The sequence below is a fragment of the Lissotriton helveticus genome, chromosome 8 (genome assembly GCF_964261635.1).
Source record: "Lissotriton helveticus chromosome 8, aLisHel1.1, whole genome shotgun sequence".
NCBI lineage: Eukaryota > Metazoa > Chordata > Amphibia > Caudata > Salamandridae > Lissotriton > Lissotriton helveticus.
The window spans coordinates 42,524,379-42,551,804 of record NC_136069.1 but is presented as its reverse complement, the minus strand read 5'-3'; the positions used below and the strand labels follow the sequence as shown (position 1 = coordinate 42,551,804).

General features: G+C 48.0%; 1 protein-coding gene across 1 annotated transcript in view; it reads left to right on the top strand.

Annotated features, from left to right (window-relative positions):
• Positions 1-488: 488 nt before the first annotated feature.
• The window catches only part of LOC144773701 (uncharacterized), a 200,059-nt gene continuing 173,121 nt past the window's right edge, over positions 489-27,426 (top strand). Inside the window, exons 1-2 of the mRNA XM_078658846.1 lie at positions 489-669; positions 3,456-3,528. The gene's annotated coding sequence lies outside the window, so the exon portion shown is untranslated. The remainder of the gene's footprint in view (positions 670-3,455; positions 3,529-27,426) is intronic.

Here is a 27,426-nt window from a genome sequence, read left to right as displayed (position 1 = left end):
TAACATGTTAGAATATGATATGTGTTGTAATGAGCTTTGGTCTCATGTCTGGATTATGGAGCACTGTACTTAGTGCGTTGCATGTTCCACTTGTGAGTCCAAAGTTCCAGAACAGGCAGGATTTACAGCTGGCCAGGGAGGAGATGTTGTGACCTCCGCTGGTTGTAACTTTGGAAATAAAGTCTACTTACCCTACTGCATCTGTGTGATGATTCTGAAGCTTCTAAGAATATGGTATCTTCAAAATCCAAATAAGTGTATTTCTTTAACACGTAGAAGAGTTTCAACTTCATATGTCAGATCATATCTTTGCATTCAGAAGTATGTATTAAAAAGTAAGAGTTTTAAACAGGAACTGAGAAACACTTCTGTGCTCACGCTGATGTTAATGGCATTAGTGGACTAAGTTTAGTCTATTTTCTCTTTTAGTTACACTCAGCCCTGTGGCCTGTGATTTTCTCTTCCAGGTCAGCGAGGGCAGAGACAGCACCAGCAGTGAATGCAGTCAATTCCGACCTCTTCCTCGCCTCACGCAGCTTTAGGGGTGGAAGGATCCTCTGTCTGTGCGGTGACCTTCACCCTCTGACCCCGAGCATCACCCCGCCTCAGATTGTCATCTTCACCGTCCCAGGCTGAAGGAGAGAGGGCTCTGAGCAGGTGTCTTTGCAGGTAAGAGTCTTCCCGTCCACCCTCCCTTCCCCGCTTCTTGACAACCTCAACTCCCCACTTCAAGCCATGTCCCAACCCCCGCCTGCAGCCCCTTCACATCTCATCTCCCACCTCTCCCCTCCCACCTCTCCTGTGTGGCATCTCCCCTTCCACCTCTCCTGTGCGGCCTCCCCCCTCCCACCTCCCCTGTGCAGCCTCTCCCCCTCCCACCTCTCCTGTGCAACCTCTCCTGTGCAGCCTCTCCCCTCCACCTCTCCTGTGCAGCCTCTCCCCCTCCCACCTCTCCTGTGCAGCCTCTCCCCTTCCCACCTCTCCTGTGCAGCCTCGGCCTCTCCCCTCCCACCTCTCCTGTGCGGCCTCTCCCCTCCCACCTCCCCTGTGCAGCCTCTCCCCCTCCCACCTCTCCTGTGCAGCCTCTCCCCCTCCCACCTCTCCTGTGCAGCCTCTCCCCTTCCCACCTCTCCTGTGCAGCCTCGGCCTCTCCCCACCCACCTCTCATGTGCGGCCTCTCCCCTTCCCACCTCTCCTGTGCAGCCTCTCCCCTCCCACCTCTCCTGTGCGGCCTCTCCCCTCCCACCTCTCCTGAGCGGCCTCTCCCCTCCCACCTCTCCTGTGCGGCCTCGGCCTCTCCCCTCCCACCTCTCCTGTGCGGCCTCGGCCTCTCCCCTTCCCACCTCTCCTGTGCAGCCTCGACCCTTCCCACCTCTCCCGTGCAGCCTCGACCCTTCCCACCTCTCCCGTGCAGACTCGTCCCTTCCCACCTCTCCTGTGCAGCCTCTCCCATCCTCTCCCCTCCCACCTCTCCTGTGCGACCTCTCCCCTCCCACCTCTCCTCTGCAGCCTCTTCCCTTCCCGCCTCTCCCGTGCAGCCTCTTCCCCTCCCATCTCTCCCATGCAGACTCGACCCTTCCCACCTCTCCTGTGCAGCCTCTCCCCTTGCCACCTCTCCTCTGCAGCCTCTTCCCTTCCCGCCTCTCCCGTGCAGCCTCTTCCCCTCCCACCTCTCCTGTGCAGACTCGACCCTTCCCACCTCTCCTGTGCAGCCTCTCCCCTTCCCACCTCTCCTGTGCAGCCTCTCCCCTCCCACCTCTCCTGTGCAGTCTCTCCCCTTCCCACCTCTCCTGTGCAGCCTCTCCCCTTCCCACCTCTCCTGTGCAGCCTCGGCCTCTCCCCTCCCACCTCTCCTGTGCAGCCTCTCCCCTCCCACCTCTCCTGTGCAGTCTCTCCCCTTCCCACCTCTCCTGTGCAGTCTCTCCCCTTCCCACCTCTCCTGTGCAGCCTCTCCCCTTCCCACCTCTCCTGTGCAGCCTCGGCCTCTCCCCTCCCACCTCTCCTGTGCGGTATCTCCCCTCCCACCTCTCCTGTGCGGCCTCTCCCCTCCCACCTCTCCTGTGTGGCCTCTCCCCTCCCACCTCTCCTGTGCGGCCTCGGCCTCTCCCCTCCCACCTCTCCTGTGCGGCCTCTCCCCTCCCACCTCTCCTGTGCGGCCTCGGCCTCTCCCCTTCCCACCTCTCCCGTGCAGCCTCTCCCCTCCCACCTCTCCTCTGCAGCCTCTCCCCTCCCTCCTCTCCTCTGCAGCCTCTCCCCTCCCTCCTCTCCTCTGCAGCCTCTCCTCCCCCCTCTCCTCTGCAGCCTCTCCTCCCACCTCTCCTGTGCAGCCTCTCCCCTTCACTCCTCTCCTGTGACAGCGCATTCATGTGTGAATACGGAGCAGCTGCTCCATGTTTTCACAGTGCAGGTGGCACCCGCCTGCACTTTTACATAGGAATAGAGCTCCCCTTGCAGGCGGGTGCAGTCAGTGACAGCACCCGCCTGCAGGGGGATGTCTGGGGGGTCCATGGGACCCCCTCTAGCCACTGCAGAGGGCTGCTGTCAGGAGGCGCACTGACAGTGCGCCACCTTTTAAATGCTGCACGCACAGTGCACCTCCTGAGGGCTCCTTTGACTCTGCGCGTGCTTCTGTAATACGCCGCAAGCGCAGAGTCAAAGGAATTCCCTCATTTGCATAGGGCAAGCTCCTATGCAAATGAGGAAACGCCCTCTGAAGGTAGCGCTGACACTTTAGGTGTGCCAGCGCTATCGGTATTATAGAAGGGAACACCCAAGCGTCTGCACCACCTTCTATGATACCAAATTGCCCCAGGGTCGCGCAAAGGGGCGCAAACGCCCGTTGCGCCCCCAGGGCACTTATTGTAATACTGCCCCATGTGTTCTGAGGCATCCATTTGAAGATTTTTTTCGCAACATGAGTAGGAAGTGGAAGCATTAGGTGCACATTGCTTTGACTTGAGCGGCCATGCTGAATAGGGTGATCCTAGATTACATGCGTGGTCTGTGGGCGCAGGGTTTGGTCCTATCTTCGATGGCCACCAGATAGAGTCCATTGGGGAGGTCTTGATGTCAAAGACCAGTACTTCTGTCTTGTCAGAGTTGAGCTGCAGGCAGTTGGTTTGCATCCAGTCTGCTTTCATGGTCATGCAGTTTGAGAAGTTAGTTCTGGCTGTGGTTGTTTTGTCCGTCAGGGAAAAGATGAGTTGTGTGTGATCGCTGTTGGAAAAGACAGTGATGTTGGCGAGTAGTGTCTTGTACATGTTGAAAAGGGTGAGGCTGAGGGACTCTGCATATTAATTTCTCGGTCTCCGTTTTGTTTGTTTAAATACAGTAACCCAGGTCAATTACAAGGCTTTCTGAGTAACTGTTTTATTGTTCTCCATTCATCATACAGGCTCAAATTCTTTGAAAAGTCAGTAAAGATCTCATAGGATTCTTTCCTCTACTCTCCCTAGGATTTGTCCCTGAGGCTCCTTCTTAGCTCCAGAGATCGGCTGAGGCGCCACCTCCAATGTCCCCAGATTAAAGGTAAGTGTCATTTTAACACAGGTCAAATAAAAAATAAAAATCTCGATTATTGGAGATCCAATGGATCTATTGCTGTTCTTCCCAACTATGGGCCAGATGTAGGAGACCAAATACCGGTCGGTAACGGCCGATTTCGGCCGTTACCGACCGGTATTTGGGTTTTGTAATGTAGAATTTACAGAATCTGTAAATTTACCGATTCGGTAAATTTACAGAATCGGTAAAATACCGAATCGGTAAATTTACCGATTCTGTAAATCAATATGTAGGTGGCACAGTAAACAGTGCCACAGGCTCTTAAAAATTTGTTATTTACCACCCAATACTATTGGGTGGTAAATAACGACTTCCTGTGTACATGCACATCTGTGCATGTACACCTGTGCCATGTGGCACACATACCTGCCCTAAGGGCATGTATGTGTGTCACATGGCACACAAGCCAGAAACATGGGGTGCAACAGGGTGTCAAAGTGACACCCTGTCCCCCTTGGAAATTCGGTATTTTTACCGTTTCGGTAATTACCAAATCGGTATTTGCCATTGATTCCTATGGGCTTCAAGGCCCATAGGAATCAATGGCAAATACCGATTCGGTAATTACCGAATCGGTAAATATCGAATCCTACTGATTCGGTATTTGTTACCGAATAATTACCTCTAATAAAAGAGAGAGGGACCCAAAACTAAAGGGATGGGGTACCAGAGCTGACTATATGTCAAATATGAATTCCCTTTGGGCAATTATAAGTTTAGAGACACCAATTCTTTCAACTACAACAGATAAAATTCACTCATAGAGACATTATAACTAAAGCAATGCACAGTATAACACAACAATTCCATAAACAGATTAGATCCAGTTTACACGATTTATTAAATGTATTAAAAACTATTTAAAAAGACATAATAGAATCATAAAATAATTAAAATAATTGGGAACACAGATAATATACAGAAGGAACAAGAATTTCACAAAAATTCATCATGAACATTTCCTATGACTACAAAGGAGGTACAAAATAAGGGTTAATATTCCACAGCAGTCAGAATATTCCTTAATCACTGTGTATTGTACTTCTAATAAATTGTGTAAACTGGATCTAATCTGTTTATGGAATTGTTGTGTTATACTGTGCATTGCTTTAGTTATAATGTCTCTGAGTGAATTTTATCTGTTGTAGTTGAAAGAATTGGTGTCTCTAAACTTATAAATGCCCAAAGGGAATTCATATTTGACATATAGAACGAATAATTACCTACATCAGATTTACCGATTCATGAATACCGAATCGGTAAAATTCAGTATTTATGAATCGTAAATCTGATTTACCTACATCTAGCCCTATATCTTTTCCAGCCTGTTCTGCTTTCTAAGGTCTGCCTGAATTTCTTCCTCTTTGTTTCTCCTGTTTTATCCTTTCTTCTGCTATGTTTCTTAGCCCTTCACACTTTCTTATCCATCACAAGAATAAGGCAATTAGTTTGGCCATCAAGACTTGCTTCTAAAAGAAAAGAAACCCAGGAGATTTGAGGGTCATAAATGCACGATTGTCATGGTTTTGACCCCGGTTGTTCTCCTTGGACTCCGCACCAGCCTCTATGCTTGTACTCTTGCCTACCAGTTCCTTCACCGAACTACCTCTGTCACGCACCTGGTCCTCATCAGAACCATGGTGGGGCCACAGTGTTTCCAGGTGGAGTGCAGGCTTCCATCTCTGTCATTTACCTGTATTTCTAGGTCTGCCCGTTGGCTCCATGGTCCTCCTCCCTCCAACAGCAGCTCCTTGGTTTCGATTCTTCCTGACTGTCATCCGTGCTGGAGCTCCTCTGTGTTCCTTGTGCAGCACGGTATCCTCCTCTGTGAGTCGACTCCTTGTTGGTGGTCTTCCCTCCAACAGAGCTCCTCAGTTTTGATTCCTCCTGGCTGACATATGTGCCGTAGCTCTTCATCGTGTTCCCTGAGCAGCAGGGTATCCTCCTCTATCCTCCTCTGTGAGTCTACTCCTCGTTGGTGGTCTTCCCTCCAACAGAGCTCCTCAGCTTTGATTCCTCCTGGCTGACATATGTGCCGGAGCTCCTCATCGTGTTCACTGTGCAGCACAGTATCCTCCTCCGTGAGTCCACTCCTCGTTGGTTGTCCTCCGCTTCCCAGGTCTGGGGGTCAAAGATTGCCAGAATGAGAGAACCTTATAGTCCTTTGTTGGTTTTTCCTCTCCGTGTCATCCCTCTGTATTGTTTTTTCTGTCTTCTAATTTTTCCTTCTTTCCCTGTTTGTCAGTCTTTATGCTGGTTCTACATTTTCCTCTCTTCTTCCTATGCAAGTCTTCGTCTACTTTCAGCATTGTTGAGACTCCTCCTCCTTAGGTAAGTACTCCCATCAACGTTGGGGATGACAATAGCTTATTTTTTTGTAATGTCCAAAACTGCTAAATCATACATTAGTCTGTTAGCTCTCTGTAACCAAAAATACAACACTATAGTTCACTCTCAAGCGTACTAGCAAGACGTAATTAAAACCTCATGTTGAAAAACTAGCACATGTTCAACCCACAAGCTGGAGGCTAGTTTTGGGTTTGTTTTACTCTTGACACGCAAAAACATGAAACCAATATATAGACATTTTCATTAACATTGGGATTAATGACTACATATTTCAGACCCTGAGCGCACTACAAATGGTTTACGTTGCCTGGACATGTGAGTACTTTTCTTTCTGCAAGGCTAGTCGAAGAGTTAGTTGCTCCACAGCTCAGAAGCCCTCCCGGGGTACACAAAAGCTATTTATTTTCTAAATTGCCATACTTTCCTCTATCAGCTCCCCATACTCAAAAAATATGATGCTCTGCTTCACTATCCATCCTGTTAGCAAGGCATAATGAAACCCAAAAATCATATTGAACCCACACTTAAATCAACAAGAGTCCTAAAGTCAAAAGCCTAACCCGAGTTGCACCTATACATATTTTATATGCAATAATCATTTCATACCACCATTTCTGGTCTCTTAAACAACACGTACACTCCATCAGCCAGGCCACAGAATGTTTGGTGCTGGACTTTGCTTTCACTCTGGCAATGCCAAGTCTGCAAGGAATCAGGCAGATACTTAGGCAGTGGATTGTCAGCTGAGGGGTCATTTGTCCCTATGTGGATGCTGTGCTCAGAATGTTCATCAGGCAGATACTGAGGCAGTGGATTGTCAGCTGAGGGGTCATTTGTCCCTATGTGGATGCTGTGCTCAGAATGTTCATCAGGCAGATACTGAGGCAGTGGATTGTGGGCTGGGGGTCATTTGTCTCTATCTGGATGCTGAGCTTGGAATGTTCATCAGGCAGATACTTAGGCAGTGGATTGTCAGCTAGGGTCATTTGTCTCTGTGGATGCTGTACTCTATACGATCATCAGGCAGATACTTAGGCAGTGGATGGTCGGCTGGGGGTCATTTGTCTCTATGCAGATGCTGTGCTCGGACTGTTCATCAGATAAATACTTAGGCAGTGGATTGTCGGCTGGGGGTCATTTGTCTCTATGTGGATGCTGAGCTTGGAATGTTCATCAGGCAGATACTTAGGCAGTGGATGGTCGGCTGGGGGTCATTTGTCTCTATGCAGATGCTGTGCTCGGAATGTTCATCAGATAGATACTTAGGCAGTGGACTGTCGGCTGGGGGTCATTTGTCTCTAAGTGGATGCTGAGCTTGGAATGTTCATCAGGCAGATACTTAGGCAGTGGATTGTCAGCTGAGGGTCATTTGACTCTATGTGGGTGCTGTGCTTTAAATTTTCATCAGGCAGATACTTAGGCAGTGGATTGTCAGCTGGGGTAATTTGTCTCTATGTGGATGCTGAGCTTGGAATGTTCATCAGGCAGAAACTTAGGCAGTGGATTGTCAGCTGAGGGTCATTTGACTCTATGTGGATGCTGTGCTTGGAATTTTCATCAGGCAGATACTTAGGTAGTGGATTGTCAGCTGGGGTCATTTGTCTCTATGTGGATGCTGAGCTTGAAATGTTCATCAGGTAGATACTTAGGCAGTGGATTGTCAGCTGGGGTCATTTGTCTCTATGTGGTTGCTGAGCTTGGAATGTTCATCAGGCAGATACTTAGGCAGTGGATTGTCGGCTGGGGTCATTTGTCTCTATGTTGATGCTGTGCTCGGAATGTTCATCAGGCAGATACTTGGGCAGTGGATTGTCGGCTGGGGTCATTTGTCTCTATGTTGATGCTGTGCTCGGAATGTTCATCAGGCAGATACTTGGGCAGTGGATTGTCATCTGGAGGTCATTTGTCTCTATGTGGATGAGAGCTTGGAATTTTCATCAGGCAGATACTTAGGAAGTGGATTGAGAGCTGGGGGTCATTTGTCTCTATGTGGATGCTGTGCTCGGAATATTCATCAAGGAAGATGCTTAGGCAGTGGATTGTCAGATGGGGTCATTTGTCTCTGTGGATGCTGGGCTCAATAAGATCATCAGGCAGATACTTAGGTAGTGGATGGTCAGATGGAGCCCGAACTGCCAAGCCATGTCTTCCCTGGACCGGAAACAAGCTTCCGAGGACCGGTTTCTGCCATTCCAGCCGTCTTCAGCCCAGCTTGCTTGAATCCAGTGGCAAAGTGAGCAAGGGACTCAGGTCTGAGCATACCCTGCCAACTTATGGCGAACAAAGTGGTACAAAAGGGGGTGGTAATGGACGGAGCATCTGAATCAATCAAACATACACACCCAGTCAAAAGATCAGGGTTTAATCCATCACCGTTCTTTAGCCCACTCTGCCACCCCAGTTCAGACATGGCTATATGCAAATCAGTCTGACTCTGTGCCTCATGGGAACAGTCCAGCCCGAACTGCCAAGCCATGTCTTCCCTGAACCGGAAAAAAGCTTCCGAGGACCGGTTTCTGGCATTCCAACCGTCTTCAGCCAGGATTGCTTGAATCCAGTGGCAAAGTGAGCAAGGGACTCCCGTCTGAGCATACCCTGCCTCACTTATGGCGGCCAAAAGTGGTACAAAAGGGGGTGGTGATGGACGGAGCATCTGAATCAATCAAACACTCACACCCAGTCAAAAGATCTGGGTTTAATCCATCACCGTTCTTTAGCCCACTCTGCCACCCCAGTTCAGACATGGCTATATGCAAATCAGTCTGACCCTGTGCCTCATGGGAACAGTCCAGCCCGAACTGCCAACCCATGTCTTCCCTCGACCGGAAACAAGCTTCCGAGGACCGGTTTCTGGCATTCCAGCCGTCTTCAGCCCGGCTTGCTTGAATCCAATCAATCAATCAATCAATCAAGAAATTTATATAGCGCGCTACTCACCCGGAGGGTCTCAAGGCGCTTGGGGGAGGGGGGTCTGCTACTGCTCGAACAGCCAGGTCTTGAGTTTCTTCCTGAAGGAGAGGTGGTCTTGGGTCTGACGGAGGTGGATGGGGAGGGAGTTCCATGTCTTGGCTGCCAGGTAGGAGAAGGATCTTCCTCCCATGGTGGCTCTTCGGATGCGTGGAACGGCGGCGAGGGCGTGGCTGGTCGAACGAAGTTGGCGGGTGGGAGTGTAGAAGGTCAGGCGGTTGTTGAGGTACCTGGAGCCCAGGTCGTGGAGGGCCTTGTGTGCGTGGGTGAGGAGTCGGAACGTGATTCTCTTGTTGACGGGGAGCCAGTGCAGGTCTCTCAGGTGTCCGGAGATGTGGCTGTGACGGGGGATGTCCAGGATGAGTCGTGCGGAGGCGTTCTGGATGCGTTGGAGTCTCTTCTGTAGTTTGGCTGTGGTTCCGGTGTAGAGGGTGTTTCCGTAGTCCAGACGGCTGGTGACGAGTGCCTGTGTGACCGTCTCCTGGTTTCGGTGGGGATCCATCAGAAGATCTTCCGGAGCATGCATAGGATGTTGAAGCACGAGGACGAGACGGCGTTGACTTGTTTGGTCATCGAGAGGGAGGAGTCCAGGATGAAGTCCAGGTTGCGTGCGTGGTCCGTTGGTTTGGGTGCGCTGCCCAGGGAAGGGGGCCACCAGGAGTCGTCCCAGGCGGAGGAAGATGGTCCTAGGATGAGGACTTACGTCTTGTCTGAGTTGAGTTTCAAACGGATGTATGACGGTACCACGCGTACTTTTACAACGCGTACCGTTACAACGCTACTTTTACCACGCAAGTCGTTACAACGACTTGCGTGGAGGGGCGCTGGATAGTACATTTTTTAATTTACTATTCCAACTCCAGTCCCCGTGGACTCTAGGGAAGGAGTTGGATAGTAAATTAAACTATTTAATATCCTGGAGAGCCCCCCAGCGCAAGTCGTTGTAACGACTTGCGTGGTAAAAGTAGCGTGGTAACAGCACTGCGTTGTAAAAAATGCGTGCTAACCGTTGTATACCGTTTCAAACGGCTGTTCTTCATCCACTCGACTACTTCTTTCATTCCTTCGTGAAGGTTGGTTCTGGCGGTGGCTGGGTCCTTGGTGAGGGAGAGGATCAGCTGAGTGTCGTCGGCGTAGGAGATGATGTTGAGGTTGTGTTGGCGTGCGATGGCTGCGAGGGGGCTCATGTAGATGTTGAAGAGGGTGGGGCTGAGTGATGATCCTTGTGGTACGCTGCAGATGACTTCGGTGGCCTCGGATCTGAACAGGGGCAGGCGGACTCTCTGGGTTCTTCCGTCGAGGAACGAGATGATCCACTCCAGTGCCTTTTCTTGGATTCAGATGTTGCTGAAGCGTTGTACTAGGGTGTGGTGGCAGACCGTGTCGAACGCTGCGGAGAGGTCCAGGAGGATGAGGGCCGCTGTTTCCCCGTTGTCGAGCAGGGCTTGGATGTCGTCAATGGCTGCGATGAGGGCAGTCTCGGTGCTGTGGTTGGCTCGGAAGCCGGACTGCGAGGGGTCGAGGGATCCGTTCATCTCGAGGAAGGCGGCAAGCTGTCGGTTGACGGTCTTCTCGATGACTTTAGCAGGAAATGGGAGGAGCGAGATGGGGCGGTAGTTCTTGAGGTCGGTGGGGTCTGCTGATGGTTTCTTCAGGAGAGCGCTGAGTTCGGCATGCTTCCAGCTCACCGGGAAGGTGGCGGTGTTGAAGGAGCAGTTGATGGCTTCTCGGAGTTGGGGTGCGATGACGGAGGCGGCCTTGTTGAAGACGTGGTGGGGGCAGGGGTCTGTTGGTGATCTGGCATGGATGGTGCTCATTGTGTGGATGGTATCTTCGGTGCTGACCGGGGTCCAGGCGTGAAGGGTGGTGGTGGGGGGCGTCGGTTCGGTGGTTGGGTGCGTGGGCTGTGTGCCGAAGCTGTATTGTATGTCGGCGATCTTGCTGTGGAAGAACGAGGCGAGTGAGTCGCAGAGTTCTTGCGAGGGGGTGATGTTGTTGGTCCCGGCGCTGGGGTTCGAGAGCTCTTTGACGATGCTGAAGAGTTCTTTGCTGTTGTGTGCGTTGTAGTCTAGTCATTCCTTGAATGCTGTCTTCTTGGTGGATCAGCTGGTGGTGTTTGCGGGTGGCGTGCTTGAGGGCAGTCATGTTGTCTGTAGTCGGGTCTTTGCGCCAGGTTTTCTCGAGGGTGCGGCAGTTCTTCTTGGAGTTCATGAGATCATCTTTGAACCAGGAAGCCTTCTTGCTGCCGGGTCTGCTGGGATGGTTTTTCAGGGGTGCGAGGTCGTCAGCGCAGTTGGTGATCCACTGTGTGAGGTTGTTGGCTGCCTGGTTGGGGTCCGTTGAGCTGGTGGGAGGATTCAGGTTCAGGGATGTGGAGAGCTGGTTGGAGGTGATCTTGTTCCAGCTCCAGCGGGGAACCTGTTGCGGGTTGTGGTGGGTCGTGGTCCTTCTGAAGCTGAAGTGGACGCAGCTGTGGTCTGTCCAGTGGAGTCAGGTGGAGTGGCTGAAGGAGACGTCCTTGCTGGAGGAGAAGACGGGGTCAAGAGTGTGTCCGGCGTAGTGGGTGGGGGTGTTCACCAGTTGCTTGAGTTCGAGGTTGGCGAGGTTGTCCAGCAGGGTGGTGGTGATGCTGTCCTTGTTGTTCTCTAGGTGGAAGTTGAGGTCCCCTAGGAGGATGTAGTCAGCGGAGGAGAGGGCGTGCGGGCTGATGAAGTCTGCGATGTCTTCGCTGAATTGTGAGCGAGGTCCTGGGGGTCTGTAGATGAGGGTGCCTCTGAGTGTGGTCTTGGGGTCGGTGTGTATCTTGAAGTGGAGATGTTCGGCGGCTGTGAGGGTGTCGTCGGAGTTGGTCGTGATGCAGATGGTGTTTTTGTGGACGATGGTGATGCCTCCTCCTGTCTGGTTGACGCGGTCCCTCCGGGTGATCTTGTATCCGTCCGATATGGCGATGGCGATGTCAGGCGCTGATGAGGCGTTCATCCATGTTTCCGTGAGGAAGGCGACGTCTGGAGATGTGGTATCGAGCAGGTTCCAGAGTTCCACGGCGTGTCTGTGGACGGAGCGGGTGTTGAGCAAGATGCACTTCAGGTGGTTGCTGCTGGTGCTTGGCTTGGCGGGTGCGGTGCAGGTCCGGATGCAGGAAAAGTTGCAGGATCGGCAGCGGAAGGGTCCGTGGGTGCGTCGCGGGGTGGCTTGGTAGCATCCAGGGATCTGGCCAGTGTTGAGTGCGTTGAGTGTGGCGGCGTCGTACGTCTGGCGGGTGGGCAGGCATCTGCGGGGACCAGGGGTTCTGGCGCTGGGTACGGGCGCAGACAGGCTTGCCTTAGGCGTGCTTTCGGCGCACAATCGGCGCACCCGCTGCGCGAGCGCAGGGGCGACATAAGAAGGTAGCGTCGAGGGAGGGTCAGCTGGGTGGCGGGAGCGGGGCGGCCAATGGGCTGGCGGGGGGGCGGGCCGCAGGGAGGCAGCGGCGGGAAAGTCTGGTGCGGGCGGCTCAGAGGCGGCTGAGTCGCCCTAGGCAAACAATCAGGTAGGCAGCAGGAGGAGCGTGGGGGCGACCAGGCCTGTGCAAGGCTCAGCGGCTGAAATGCCAGAAACCGGTCCCCGGAAGCTTGTTTCCGGTCCAGGGAAGGCATGGCTTGGCAGTTCGGGCTGGACTGTTCCCATGAGGCACAGGGTCAGACTGATTTGCATATGGCCATGTCTGAACTGGGGTGGCAGAGTGGGCTAAAGAACGGTGATGGATTAAACCCAGATCTGTTAACTGGGTGTGAGTGTTTGATTGGTTCAGATGCTCCGTCCATCACCACCCCCTTTTGTACCACTTTGTTTACATAAGTTGGCAGGGTATGCTCAGACGTGAGTCCCTTGCTCACTTTGCCACTGGATTCAAGCAAGCCGGGCTGAAGACGGCTGAAATGCCAGAAACGGTCCCCAGAAGCTTGTTTCCGGTCCAGGAAAGGCATGGCTTGGCAGTTCGGGCTGGACTGTTCCCATGAGGCACAGGGTCAGACTGATTTGCATATGGCCATGTCTGAACTGGGGTGGCAGAGTGGGCTAAAGAACGGTGATGGATTAAACCCAGATCTGTTAACTGGGTGTGAGTGTTTGATTGGTTCAGATGCTCCGTCCATCACCACCCCCTTTTGTACCACTTTGTTTACATAAGTTGGCAGGGTATGCTCAGACGTGAGTCCCTTGCTCACTTTGCCACTGGATTCAAGCAAGCCGGGCTGAAGACGACTGAAATGCCAGAAACCGCTCCCCGGAAGCTTGTTTCCGGTCCAGGGAAGGCATGGCTTGGCAGTTCGGGCTGGACTGTTCCCATGAGGCACAGGGTCAGACTGATTTGCATATGGCCATGTCTGAACTGGGGTGGCAGAGTGGGCTAAAGAACGGTGATGGATTAAACCCAGATCTGTTGACTGGGTGTGAGTGTTTCATTGGTTCAGATGCTCCGTCCATCACCACCCCCTTTTGTACCACGGAATGTTCATCAGGCAGATACTTAGGCATGGATTGTCAGCTGGGGTCATTTGTCTCTATGTGGATGCTGTGCTCGGAATGTTCATCAGATGGATACTTCCGCAGTGGATTGTCGGCTGGGGGTCATTTGTCTCTATGTGGATGCTGAGCTTGGAATATTCATCAGGCAGATACTTAGGCAGTGGATTGTCAGCTGGGGTCATTTGTCTCTATGTTGATGCTGTGCTCGGAATGTTCATCAGGCAGATACTTAGGCAGTGGATTGTCAGCTGAGGGTCATATGTCTCTATGTGGATGCTGAGCTCGGAATGTTCATCAGGCAGATACTTAGGCAGTGGATTGTCAGTTGAGGGTCATTTGTCTCTATGTGGGTGCTGTGCTTGGAATTTTCATGAGGCAGATACTTAGGCAGTGGATTGTCAGATAGGGTCATTTGTCTCTGTGGATGCTGTGCTCAATATGATCATCAGGCAGATACTTAGGCAGTGGATGGTCAGATGGGGGTCATTTGTCTCTATGTGGATGCTGAGCTTGGAATGTTCATCAGGCAGATACTTAGGCAGTGGATTGTCGGCTGGGGTCATTTGTCTCTATGTTGATGCTGTGCTCGGAATGTTCATCAGGCAGATACTTGGGCAGTGGATTGTCATCTGGAGGTCATTTGTCTCTATGTGGAAGATGAGCTTGGAATTTTCATCAGGCAGATACTTAGGCAGTGGATTGAGAGCTGGGGGTCATTTGTCTCTATGTGGATGCTGTGCTTGGAATATTCATCAAGGAAGATGCTTAGGCAGTGGATTGTCAGATGGGGTCATTTGTCTCTGTGGATGCTGGGCTCAATAAGATCATCAGGCAGATACTTAGGTAGTGGATGGTCAGATGGAGGTCATTTGTCTCTAGGTGGATGCTGTGCTCGGAATGTTCAGCAGGCTGCTTTGTCTGGAATCCAAAATAGTTTCCCAAAAAATTCATAATATTACTTTGAACTACTTGCCGTCAGAGGCATCTCATACATTTACCCAACCCACTATAATCTCCCCAAAAGTGAGGAGCTCAAATGGCGAAAGGGTTTGCACCCCATTAATTAGACCTTTTATTGTGAAATAATATTCTGTCTGATATTTCATTTTTAAGATTGACATATAGAATTCGGACAGAATTCTCTTTTGCTAAAAATATTACTAGCCAGTGCCAACCACTCTTATTTGGTTAATCTGAGTTGGCACTTGGGGTGTAGCAGTCTTCAATGTTCATTCGGTCATAGTGTCTACTGAAGATGTGCCCATAATAGAACATTTAGTAATCTGGTCTTTGTAGAGGAAACATTCCAGTTTAAATGGTGTCATACCTTTATTGCACAGGCACTCAATACCTCCCTCCTGTGGTTGATTTGTATGAAATACTATGTAGATCAGAAAGTTTATAGTTTCCGGCAAACATACGCTAAACCAAAGTTCCAGTAGTATGTTACCTGACGTTTGTATTGAGAAGTGACCATGGCACATGTCTGAGTATATAAGGACAATGGTTCTGGTGGGGAGAAACGCATACATTTCATATCATCACTATTGTCAATACCACTAGAGGCAGTGTATCTCTCTCTAAGTTTGTTTACATAAACAAATGGTTAAGAACACACACTGGTCTCGCGTTGCTTTGCTTCGATGTATTCAGTACAGTTATATCAAATAAATGACACAGGCTACACGTGGGCCTCGTTTTATGTTCCTTTGGTGTATTCAATACAACCAGATCAACATTTCTTTAGTTAAACAGGAAAGGCTTCTAATATAAAGTGAAAAATACAGAGGGATTGAAATCAGCGTGTAGTGTATGGTTGTTGTTAGTAATGACGCGCGTGCATCCACGCGCGTCATTCACAACAATAAACATCCTGTTGTGGTTTGAATGTGAATTGTCTCGTGTTGAGTGTGCGTGAAGTGTATATGTAAGTTGGTGCCGCGAGTCAGTATGTTATTCTTTGAATGTCGATATGTGCATGCATGTCTGTGCCGCGTGTGTGAGTCGCGTGTGTGTATTGTTTCTTGAATGAAGACGCGCTGCTTAAATAGAGTTGCCGTACTGTTAAACGGCATTCAAGATCATACGCTGTGACTGCAAGTACCACAATAAAAGCTCTTCTTACCGGATTAATTCAATTGCCTCTTGGGAAGCTCATTATACTTTTATTACACTGGCGACGATCGGGAACACGTTTCCATACGTGCAACGAGTACATTTTTCAAGGGTTTTCCATTTTTTGCAACAAATTGTTCTCATTGGCTGTTACACTCGAAAATTTTTACACCAGCACTTCCTATTGGATACTCTTCAACGTTTCTAATTGGATTACACTAAATGGATTAGTAAAAGCTCTTTTCATTGGCTATTTCGTGAGCATCATCTTCCAAAAAAAAAAATAAAAAAAAAAAAAAACCAACACTTTATTTATTCAGTTCACTGTGGATTAACAACAACTGGAATATAATCGTTTGGAGAAGCATTTACAAAGACAAATTGACAGTAAGTGACATCTGTGATTCGCACACACTGTTGTGAGTCACAAATAATTCTATTATAAATAATTATTTCTCTTCACTTTAAATCTTTGTCCTTTATTAACCATGACTGGGATTCAACCTCCTCCTTTATTCTTAGCTAGCAAAGGTGATCCTCCTATTGAATGGGACATTTGGGAACCTATGTTTTTAGCATATGTTGATGTTTTAGAGGAAGGAGAATGTGAAGCAGAAAGGAAACTAGCTTTATTAAAGCACTGTCTTGGTGGAATAGCTCTCAAAGAATTCAAAAGTCTTCCTCCATTAAGCGACACTTCTAATTTAAATGTATATCAAATTGCTACCAGGCAATTGACCATTAGATATGGGAAAAAGATTAACATGGTTATGGAAAGATTTAAATTCTACTCAAGAAAACAGCAAGCAGATGAGTCTATTGACAACTATGTATCTGCATTGAGAGCATTAGCAGTCACTTGCGATTTTGAACACATTAACTATGACCAGGTTTTAAGAGACCAGATCCTTATGTGTACTAATAACAAGAAGATACAACAAAGACTATGGACAACTTCAGACATGACCTTAAATGCAGCAATTGAAATTGCAAAATCAATAGAACACTCAGAAAAATTTGTAGATGAAATACGTTCACAGAATAACAGTAAATCTGATATTTTAATTATAAACAAGGAAAATGAGAAATTTAAAGACTCAGGGAAATATGGGAAATATACTAACACAAGGAATGATAACCAGTATAAAAGTGAATACAGAAATAGATGGCAGAAACCTGATCAGAGAACAAATACATGGCAAAGATCTGATCAAAGGATGAATATGTGGCAGAAACCTGATGCAAGAACTTATAATATCTACTGTTTCAGATGCGGTAGTAACCTTCATTTAGGGAACTCAAGATTGTGTCCAGCTTTAGACAAAGTTTGTTCAAGATGTGAAAAAAAGGGCATTTTTCAAAAGTTTGCAGATCAGCACCAAGGAAAGTCAGTTTAGTGCAAGACCAGGAACAAGAAAATTCAAGTGATTGTGAATTTGATGTGAATACCATAATGTGTATAACTAAAGAGCAAAAAGTAAGGAAGTTTCCTTCGTGTTTTATCACTATTAATGGAGTCTCTACCAAAGTATTTGTTGACTCTTGCTCATGGTACACGGTTCTACCTAATGTCTTGTTCAAATCTAACTGGCCTAATATCAAAATAATACCACCAGATGTCACACCAAGTGGATATACGGGACATAAATTGCAACTCATTGGTTATTTCATTGCCGAACTGAAATTCAAAAACTACTCTGCACATGGGAAGGTGTATATAACGGAATCTGGTGATTCATTATTGAGTTGGCCACATGCTGATCAATTAGGTATGAAACTTGATCCTAGTGCTGATCCACCAGTTTATGCAATTGATTCTGTATCCAATGAATCTGCACAAAGTAAAACTGGAGAAGATTTGACTTCAAAAATTAAAGAAGCATTTCCCAAATTATTTTGTGATGTTCTAGGCAAATATAAGGGATTTGAACATCAGATAAAAGTACATGCAAATGCTTTACCTGTCCGCCATAAAGTAAGGAATGTGCCTCTTTCTTACAGAGGAAAATTGAAAGAAATTCTTGATGACATGTGCAAAAAGAACATTATAGAACCCATCGAATCGTCTCCATGGGTTTCTCCCATTGTGATTTCGATCAAATCTGGGGGAGATCTTCGTGTATGCATAGATTTGCGCAGTTTGAACAATGCAATTTGTGTAGACTCACACCCTTTGCCCAATCTACACGAAATGGTATCTACTCTTAACAATGCCAAATTTTTTTCATGTTTAGATCTAGCAAGTGCGTATCATCAGGTGGTCTTGCATGAAGACTCAAAAGATTTGACTGCTTTTATTACTCCTGAAGGGCTATATAGATTTTGCAGGATGCCTTTTGGGTTAGCAAGTGCAGCTGCAGTTTTTCAAAGACTGATGAAAGAGACACTGGATGGATTAACTGGGGCAATCGCATTCCAGGATGACATTTTAGTCTTCGGAAAAGACGTAATTGAACATGATAAGCATTTATTTAAAGTATTGAACGCCTTGGCCGAGAAGGGTTTAACATTACGCGCGTCCAAGTGCAAAATTAGGAGGGATGAAGTAGAATATCTTGGACATTGTATTAGTGCTAATGGCATCAGACCTAAGAACTCACATTTGGAAAACATCAGCAAAGCTCCCATTCCTCAGAACAAGGAACAGTTAGTTGCATTTTTAGGTCTTGTTGAATTCTATGCAAAATTTATCCAAAATTATGCGAGTGTAATTGAACCTTTCAGGATGCTCTTGAAGAAGAATGCAAAATTTGAATGGACAGAAACTATGACTGGAACTTTCAATGCCGTGAAGTCAATGATTACCAAGGCACCCTGTCTTAAACCATTTGTAATTGGCAAGAAATGTATAGTGACAGTAGATGCAAGTAGTTGTGGGTTGGGTGCTGTACTGATTCAAGAGGAATGGGGTAAAGAATGGATTGTTTCATATGCCTCAAGAACGTTGAGAGAGTCTGAACGTCATTATTCGGTGATTGAAAGAGAACTTCTGGCGTGTGTTTGGGGTGCTGAACATTTCCGATCCTTCTTATGGGGAACGAAATTCACCATTAAAACTGACCACAAGCCTTTAGTACATATATTATCACCTGGTGGAGGACGCACTCTTTCTTCAAGATTAGCCAGATTATCATCAAGGTTGCAAAATTTTCAATATTCCTTAGAATATATCCCTGAGAAATCGAATGTTCATGCAGATTGTATGTCGAGGCTTCCATTACCATGCAGAGATTCTGATGTGATTGATAAAGATGAATGCGAAGTAGCATATGTTTATAATGATGTTAATTTAGTGTTTGGTGAAAGTTCAATAGTAGAAGAGGAAACATGGAATGAGGAAATGAACAAAGACTTAGAACTCACAAAAGTTAAAGAATATGTGTTGGGAGGTTGGCCTGAAGGAAAGAATTTTACAGGTGGTTTAATGAGTTATCACATGATTAAGGATGAATTAACCATAGAAAATGGGATATTGTTAAGGAATTTATTCCACCTTTCGGTCTCAGAATTTTTTTTTTAGATTTGGCTCATGTTGGGCATTTTGGGATATCAGTCACTAGAAGACGGTTGAAGAATAATTTCTGGTGGCCAGGTATTGACTATTTTGTTGAGCAACAGGTGAAATTGTGTGACTTATGTACCAACAGTGACAAAACGGCTAAAGCCTTACCCAGTGTGCCACAACCTGTTGGTTTACCAGCATCACCATGGAATAAGATTGGGATAGATATTATTGGACCATTCGGTGTTTTACCACAACAACATTCCTTTGGTATTGTACTTATAGATTACTTTTCAAAATGGCCAGAGATAAAAACAGTCAAGGAAGTGACTAGTGATGCTATAATACAGTTTATGGATGAAATTTTCTGCAGGGAGGGTATTCCCCAGGAAGTAGTGACGGATAATGGTCCGCAGTTTGTTAGTAGACAAATGGAAAAGTATTTTAGTAGATGTGGCATTTTTCACAGAAGGATAGCAGTATTCCATCCTGAGGCCAATGGTCAAATAGAAAGATTCAATAGGGTTGTCAAAGAAGCTATCCAACTAGCTGTCAAAGGTGGATTGTGCTGGAACAAGGCTTTACAGTCCATGTTATTATCTTATAGGACTACTCCTAATGCAATTACTTTACTATCTCCTTTTGAAATGTTAAGAGGGCGCAAACCCAGCACTAATTTAGTTCCTTGGTGGTTAAAGAATAAGGATAGTAATCGTATTGATTTTGCAGAAGTGGATTTTGAGGAGATTCGCAGGAAAGTTGACGCTTATAAAGAAAGGATGAGGGAAGAATTATCAAGAGATAGAACAAGGAGTTGTGTGCCTGTTCATGTCGGTGATCTTGTGAGGTTGAAGAAAGGCAGTTATGTACATAAAGGGTTAGCAAAGTGGTCTGACCCTGTTAAAGTTGTTGAGGTGTTTAAGAATGCTGTTAGGGTGACTGATGGTAGTGTGTGGCATTTCAGCAGAGTCTCGAAATATAATAGTAGCAAGGAATTTTATGGAAATGTTTCATCAAAAGCGGTTTTGAATGAAGATGATTCATTCAATGTATTTCTGGATATTGATGTTAATGACTCAAAGTCATCTGAGTTATCTACTGTTACCACTGACAGTGAATTATCTACTGTCTCCACTGATTGTGATTCACAAGAATTGTTGAGGAGTTCAAGATGTCGAAAAATTCCTTCAAGGTTCAATGATTTTGTTCTGTCTTAAAAAAAAAAAAAAAAAAAAAGGAGGGAGGTGTGTAGTGTATGGTTGTTGTTAGTAATGACGCGCGTGCATCCAGGCGCGTCATTCACAACAATAAACATCCTGTTGTGGTTTGAATGTGAATTGTCTCGTGTTGAGTGTGCGTGAAGTGTATATGTAAGTTGGTGCCGCGAGTCAGTATGTTATTCTTTGAATGTCGATATGTGCATGCATGTCTGTGCCGCGTGTGTGAGTCGCGTGTGTGTATTGTTTCTTGAATGAAGACGCGCTGCTTAAATAGAGTTGCCGTACTGTTAAACGGCATTCAAGATCATACGCTGTGACTGCAAGTACCACAATAAAAGCTCTTCTTACCGGATTAATTCAATTGCCTCTTGGGAAGCTCATTGTACTTTTATTACACAGCGGATTTCTTAAAAATCCGGCTCTTCTTGACAGAGCTCAAATCTTTCCTCCTGCTTTCTTTAGAAACATTGTAGAGGGTGATGATTAGTAAGCCTCCTCCAACGCCCCCTCCGAGGCCGGTGATAGCATGATTCCCCAACTATCGGGACCAAGAGTTTATTCTTTGTAAGACTAGAGCAAAAGGGGAGACACTGCTTGACTCCTCTACAAAAAACCTACAACCACATAAAGCAAAATAACGAGGTCCTTGGGACTACAAAATATGCTTCTGTGCCCTGTCAAAGTGAAAGTGATATTCCAGGTCAAAATGTCTTTGAAATACCAGTAGTTTCCTTGACATGGTTTGAGGAAAGACACCGGCTGCAGAATGACACTGCTTGTAATAGAGTGCAGGTCTCCTCTGGCACCCAGACTATGAGGACCAAAAAGTGTCAAACTCACCCCAGATGGTGGACTAACCTGGAGATGAGTGGGGTGATCACCCTCACTGCACCCTAGAGCCCAATAACTACCTAGAACAGATGACGCCTTAGATGTCGATGAAGACTCCAGGACAGAGACGAAAAGAGGCGTAGAGAAAAATAGATTCCACGAAGTGACGAGAGGGAAGATCACCTAACATGATTACAGGCTAACCATACCACATCCAGAGATGACTGGTCATGGACGTAAATGGACCACAGCTGAACTGTGTACACCCCTTGCTGACAATAAAACTGAATTGATTAGTGGATGTACTTGAAAGAAGAGTCCTCCTGGCTCTTAAGACACTGGTCAAAATGATAGCGAGCCACCAAAAGGGATGGGTCACTTGGTATCGGTTGACATAACCTCTGTCCCCATCAGCTGTAAGTAGTGTAGAGGAGGGAGCACTGGAAAGAATTACACCAGAGTGGAGCTCTTTATCAGATTTTTGTTGGGGTGATGTTTAAATTGTTGCAGTTTAGATAAGTGTACTAAGGATGGGAGTGGGCAGCAGACCTTTCCACAAGTTGGGATGGCAGTGGTTGTGCACTCAGGAAGTACTGTAAATGTGGCGAAGAGAATTGTTACAAATGGGAAAATGCTGATATTAATGTTCCCGATGCATGATACAAAGCTACCACTCTCTACACAGCCAGTCTTGGCATTAATATGGGTTCATAATGACAAATCAGAGAACACGCCTATTTGATTACCTATTCTCTTGTCAAATGCCATGAAAATAAAATCATGACGGGTTGTTGCTCAATTTGTTAAACAACACCCTCAAAATGTGGTCTTAATCCAGGAGACTCAATGAAAGATTTACAAGAATGGCTGAGGCTTAGCAAGAAGAAGCACCGCTCATGCCACTACCACCAAAAATAAATAATAATGTCAATCTACATTAGAGGCATGAGGTCTGAGTAAGGCAGCCATTACACCTCCCCCTTAACTGAGAAAATATCTTAAAGAATATTAAAATAAGGCCCAGCTCTCTATATCTTGGTCTCAAAACGTTATTCTAGCAATCTGTCTTATTCAGTCTAAATATGATAGATGCAGTACTCCGATATTGTTGACCATCCAGAGAAATTGGTTAGGGTGAGATTTCAATCATTTTCTTATGAATCTGGAGCTAGACTCTACATCTCGTACTCATAAACAGAATAAGCCGTGAATGTCCAGAGTCATGTTAGACTATATTAAAATTCTGAACCTGTTAGATCTATGGCGACAAAGGTACCTGGATAATTTCACTCCTGCATCCCCAGTATATCAGTATATTGATAAACATAATTGAAGGATCCCTATGTTGTCATTTTATCCATAATCCCATTTCATAGTATCATACACCAACTCCGTCAGTGCTGGGAAAAAGCTGTACCCATAAATCCAATAGGATATTACTTTATATACTCCCATCCAGTCTACAGAAAAGGATGAATTTCTTTGTTGGTATCATATCCATATTCCACACTTATAAGTCTTGTTTTCCATTTTGCTTCGGGCCTGTCTTCGCTGGGATCAGGTGGCCTGCGGCGGAGGCCAGAGTGCCAGACTGTGCTGGGCCTTGCCGGAGCCGAAAGCTGGTGTGCTGCCTCAGCGGTGCGGATTGCCCTGGAGCCATCTGGGACATGGTGGATGCTCCCGGACCTGCCTCGGGCCCGCCGGGCATGGATTGCTGCCCTCCCCCTCGCCCGTTGAAGTGCGGTGAGTGTAGTTGGTCGGTGGCCATATCGCGTCACGAGGGGAAGCGCCTAGGGTGTGCGCAGCTGGGCCGGGGGCTAAACATCGCCGCACTGGGATTGATCAAGAGCCAGTGAGGTCCTGCTGTGCGCTCCCTTCCCCCTGTGGCCAGATGGGCTCACACAGGCGGTCTATCAGGCCACGTGGGCCCCGGTGGAAGATTGCAGGAGTGGTGGCCCCCCTGGGTGGCTTTCCCTGGTGACCAGAGTGTGCCCTCCGGCTGACCCCCTCCCTTTGGGAACTATGTGCCAACGATCAGCGGCTGTGTTGAGCCGCGGGGGAGGTGTCATCTGCCACCTACTTGAGGGAGCGATGGCCATTATACGGGCGAGAATCTGTGGTCCTGCCGGTGCCTGGTGCGGGGCCTCTCAGGCCTATCTCCCCTCTGCCACCTGAGGTCCTGTGTTGGGGGCCAGCTGCATTGTGGGGTCGTATTTGGAACCCTGCCTGTGGAGTTTGGGCCGGGTGCCTCCTGTGCTTTCTTGGGACCCCTGGTGAGGGACTGACCAACACACATACCTCCTCTGAGGAGCGGCCGGCTCGCCTTGGTGGTTGGTCGGGCCACACGAGCTCACCACAAGGTCCCCGAGTACATGCTCAAGGCTGCAGTGACGCCATCTGTACACTGTGTGGAGGCGCTTGAGGGATTATAGTTGGACCCCTGCGCTCTCTGCTGGGAACGGCGCTTGTAGTGGACTGTTGGATTGCGAGCGGACCCGGTGAGTGGTGTCCTTATCAGTGGCCCTTGGTTGTGTGGGGTTCCTGAGGTCACCTTCTCATCCTATTTCCAACCCTGTGATCGGCAGCCAGGCCAGACTGACTGGAGAGGACCCCCCCCATGATGGACACCAGCCTCTTGCATTGGGGTGAATCCACCTAACAGAGCTACGCAGCAACCTATCCCCTAGTGGCATTTTAGGGTCCCACAATATCCAGACTACGCTGTGCAAGGGGCGGGCTCAACACTTTTTGCCACAGGGACGTGTCGAACTTGCCATGACGAGGGACCGGCCGGGTGGGGGATCGTCCAAGCAAAGTACAAGAGACAAGTTCACGGGCTCTGGGGCCTCTGCAGTGGTGTCTGGGGGGAGGGGGGCGCCTAGTGACGTGCCTGACAATGCCTCCCTTATGGCGGCCATCACCCAGTGGAGAGATGCCCTGGATGCCAAGATTGGGGCGGTTGGATCCGCCGCCATGTTGCTACACCAAGATTTACGCAACGTGGTGGCACAGATTATGGATATGAGGTTCTCTGGGGTGGAAGACGTGGTCGATACCCTTCAGAAGCAAGTAGCCTCACTGGAGACGATCCAACGAGGGCTGGCAACCCGGGTAGAAGACGCTGAAGGGAGGGCTCGGCGCAACAACCTTTGCATCGTTGGATTCCAGGAGGAGTGCGAGGAGGGTGGCATGGAGTGGTTCCTCACCTAGTGGCTTGAGAGTTGTCTCCCTCCGGGGTCACTGTCCCGAAACAGGCTAGGGCCAAGGAACCACTGCTGTTTGACAATGCACGTATCCTAATTTTCCCCAACTATATTAAACTGGTCCAGCAGCGATTGCAGTCTTTTATGGCGGCTCAAACTTTCCTATGCCCTACGCTACCCAGCCAGACTGTGGGTGGTCTATCGATCCAGCACCCATTTTTTCAACTCGCCGGAAGAGGTCTTCCAATGGACAGATGAGACAGTGCATCTTCGCCCACACGCACCGCACCGGAGGGATTCAGATTTTTCGTCGAGCGAGATGGTGCGGAACAAAATCTACGCAGATGGGGAAGGGGAACAGGCGCTCCAGGTCCAGATGATGGTCTCAGTCGTGTGGCACCTCATCCCGAGCTGCATCAGCCCAGCGATTGCCTACCTCATCAGACTAATCTTGGGGGGGCGCTTTATTCCAATAGTTCCTTGATATGTTTGCCTTGACCGGGGAAGCACAATTGAGGGCCGATATCCCTGCAACACATCAGTTGGCAGGGAAAGGGCTAGCTGAGAATGGGCTGTAAGTTGGGGATCCATTGACAGGCGGGGGGGGCGACCTCCCGTTGGGTTCTGCCACTCACGATACTTCATCGTTTTTGAGGTATAGGGTGGAGGGGTGCTGTTTGGATGTTTGGGGGGAGGGGGGTTTTGTTGTTTGATCGCACTGACCTACATTGCTTCAGAGTCGCCTTATCCAGACCACATATTCTTGTCTAGACCACATTTGTAATTCGAACCTTCACATGGCGGTGTCTTCTGGTGATAAGCGGGATCCCTCTGGGACCCTTCAAATAATGAGTTGGAATGTCAGGGGGGCGCTAGACAAAATCAAGTGAGGCGCTATACTCAAACAGGCGAAGCAAATGCATACAGACGTCCTCATGCTGCAAGAAACACATCGTATTGGCACTAAGGCGCTATGCTTTCAACGCTTTGGTTTCATTCATGTATTTCACTCCGGGTTTGCGAGGGGGTCCCGGGGAGTTGCGATTCTGATCCATAGGCGGGTTCCATACACACACATATGAAGACATGGAGGGACACGCAGGGTAGGTATTTATTTCTTCAGGGGACGATAGGGACTGAATCCATAGTACTGGAATGTGTATATGCCCCGCCCCTTTCTTTGGGCATGGGGGAAAACTCATGACCCTGTGGACAGACATGCCTGATGGGCTGGCTGTTGTGGGAGGTTGAAGTGACGTGCTAGACCTGGTCTGGGATCGTTGGCGACCTGGGGGTCTATTGGACGCAGGTCGGCATACTAAGTTACATTTACTGGTGGCGGGTCTGGATTGGGTGGACCCTTGGCGACGCCTACATGGGACGGCGCAGGGCTATACATACCTGTAGGCCGGCCATGACTCCTTCTCCCACCTTGATTATATCTTTGTCCCCCGGGCAATAGATAACAGAGTGATTGCAGCCGATATTCTTCCGTGTGGACTCTCGGACCACTCGCCGACCACTCTCACGTTATGTGTGGGCCGGGCACAGCAGCCGTTTTGGTGGCGTCTCTCTGCATAGAACCTCCAGAGAGAAGACTATAGAGATCATCTGGACGGTGCCATTGACCAATGTTTGACATCTAACGTAGGGACGGTTGAAGGGGCTGACTGCCTTTGGGAGGCGATGAAGCCCACGCGCCGGGGTAGACATTTCTTTTTGCGCAGCAGCTCGCAGATTGCGTAGGGAGTCCCTCGTCCAGGCGGAGGCAAAGCAATTTGAATTGGAATCTCGCTGTAGAGATAATGCAGATCAGCAGGCTCGCCGCCAACTCCTGTTGACGCAGCAGGAATATGCCCATCTTCTTCTAGACGAAGCCCGGTAGGCATTGCTAGTGACCCACAGTAGGATTTACCAGTGGGGAGATAAGCCCAGCAATTTACTGACTAGGTTATGCCGAGGTCGTTATATACTCCCAAGCCCTGCCAGTCATTTTGGGCCCGGATGGGTCCTCTCTCACAGACCCCTCCACTATTGCTGAAAGCTTTGCCATGTACTATGCAGACCTTTATGCCTCCAGGAAATGCCTCCCCGCAGCTGTAGTTGGTTGCTTCCTCGATGACCTGCCACCTAAGGCCCTTTCTGTTGCAGCGAGTGAGGAGCTCGATCTCCCGCGCACGGAAGAGGAACTGGGCGCAGCGCTGGGTGAGATGCAGCCTGGAAAGGCCCCGGGGCCGAATGGCTTCCCAGGTGAATTTTTTAAACCATATTTTCTGCAGCTGGGGCCGCACTTTTGTAGAGTAGTAGAGGAGGCCGTCTGCCTTGCGATTGGAGACACGCGGAGATTGTTGTGTTCCTGGCTCCTTCATTCTGGAACTCACTACCGTCGGAACTCAGACTTTCCCCCTCCTACCCCCATTTTAGGTCTCTCCTCAAAACTCACCTTTTCCGTAGCATCTACACATAGGCATTCATCCTTTCCCCGCTGTGCCTCTCCCCCAGCGCCAAGAAACCGGCCGGTGTAAGTCGCGCTTTATAAGAATTTTTTACATTACATTACATTTTACATTACATTACATTACATTTGACACAAGCCTGGTAGCCTTCCAGATCAGCAAGCGTCGTACCGCCATATATTTCTTCTTAATGTAGAGGCCAAGGTTCTGGCTATCCAAACACAAATGAGCCAATGCTGATACCACTAGTACAACCAAATCTACCAATCACTCGTGCCACTCATAGTGATTTGAAAAGAATTTTTCAAATTATTTTAAATGGATTTTTTAAAATGTTATATTTTAAATCTACTCTTGGAATCTTTTTATTTTTAGATACACAATAGAACAATTTTCAAATGGACCTAACAATAATATTTACATTATACACATAATTACCTCCATATACATTTATCCAGTACAATCAAAATTTAATATAACACAGATTCAATATAACAGAAAAGCCCACTTTCCCACAATTAATCAGAATCAGGTTATAGTAGAATAAAATCAAAAGAAGAGATGAAAAGTTTTTATAAGAAAGAAAAATAGAAGGGGAATAGATAGAATCCCAGCAAATGATGGCAAAATAGTATAAGCTACAGGTTTATGTACTAAAATCCTTTTGATTATGTATTCTTTTAAATAAACCTGATATATTAATAATACTTAAA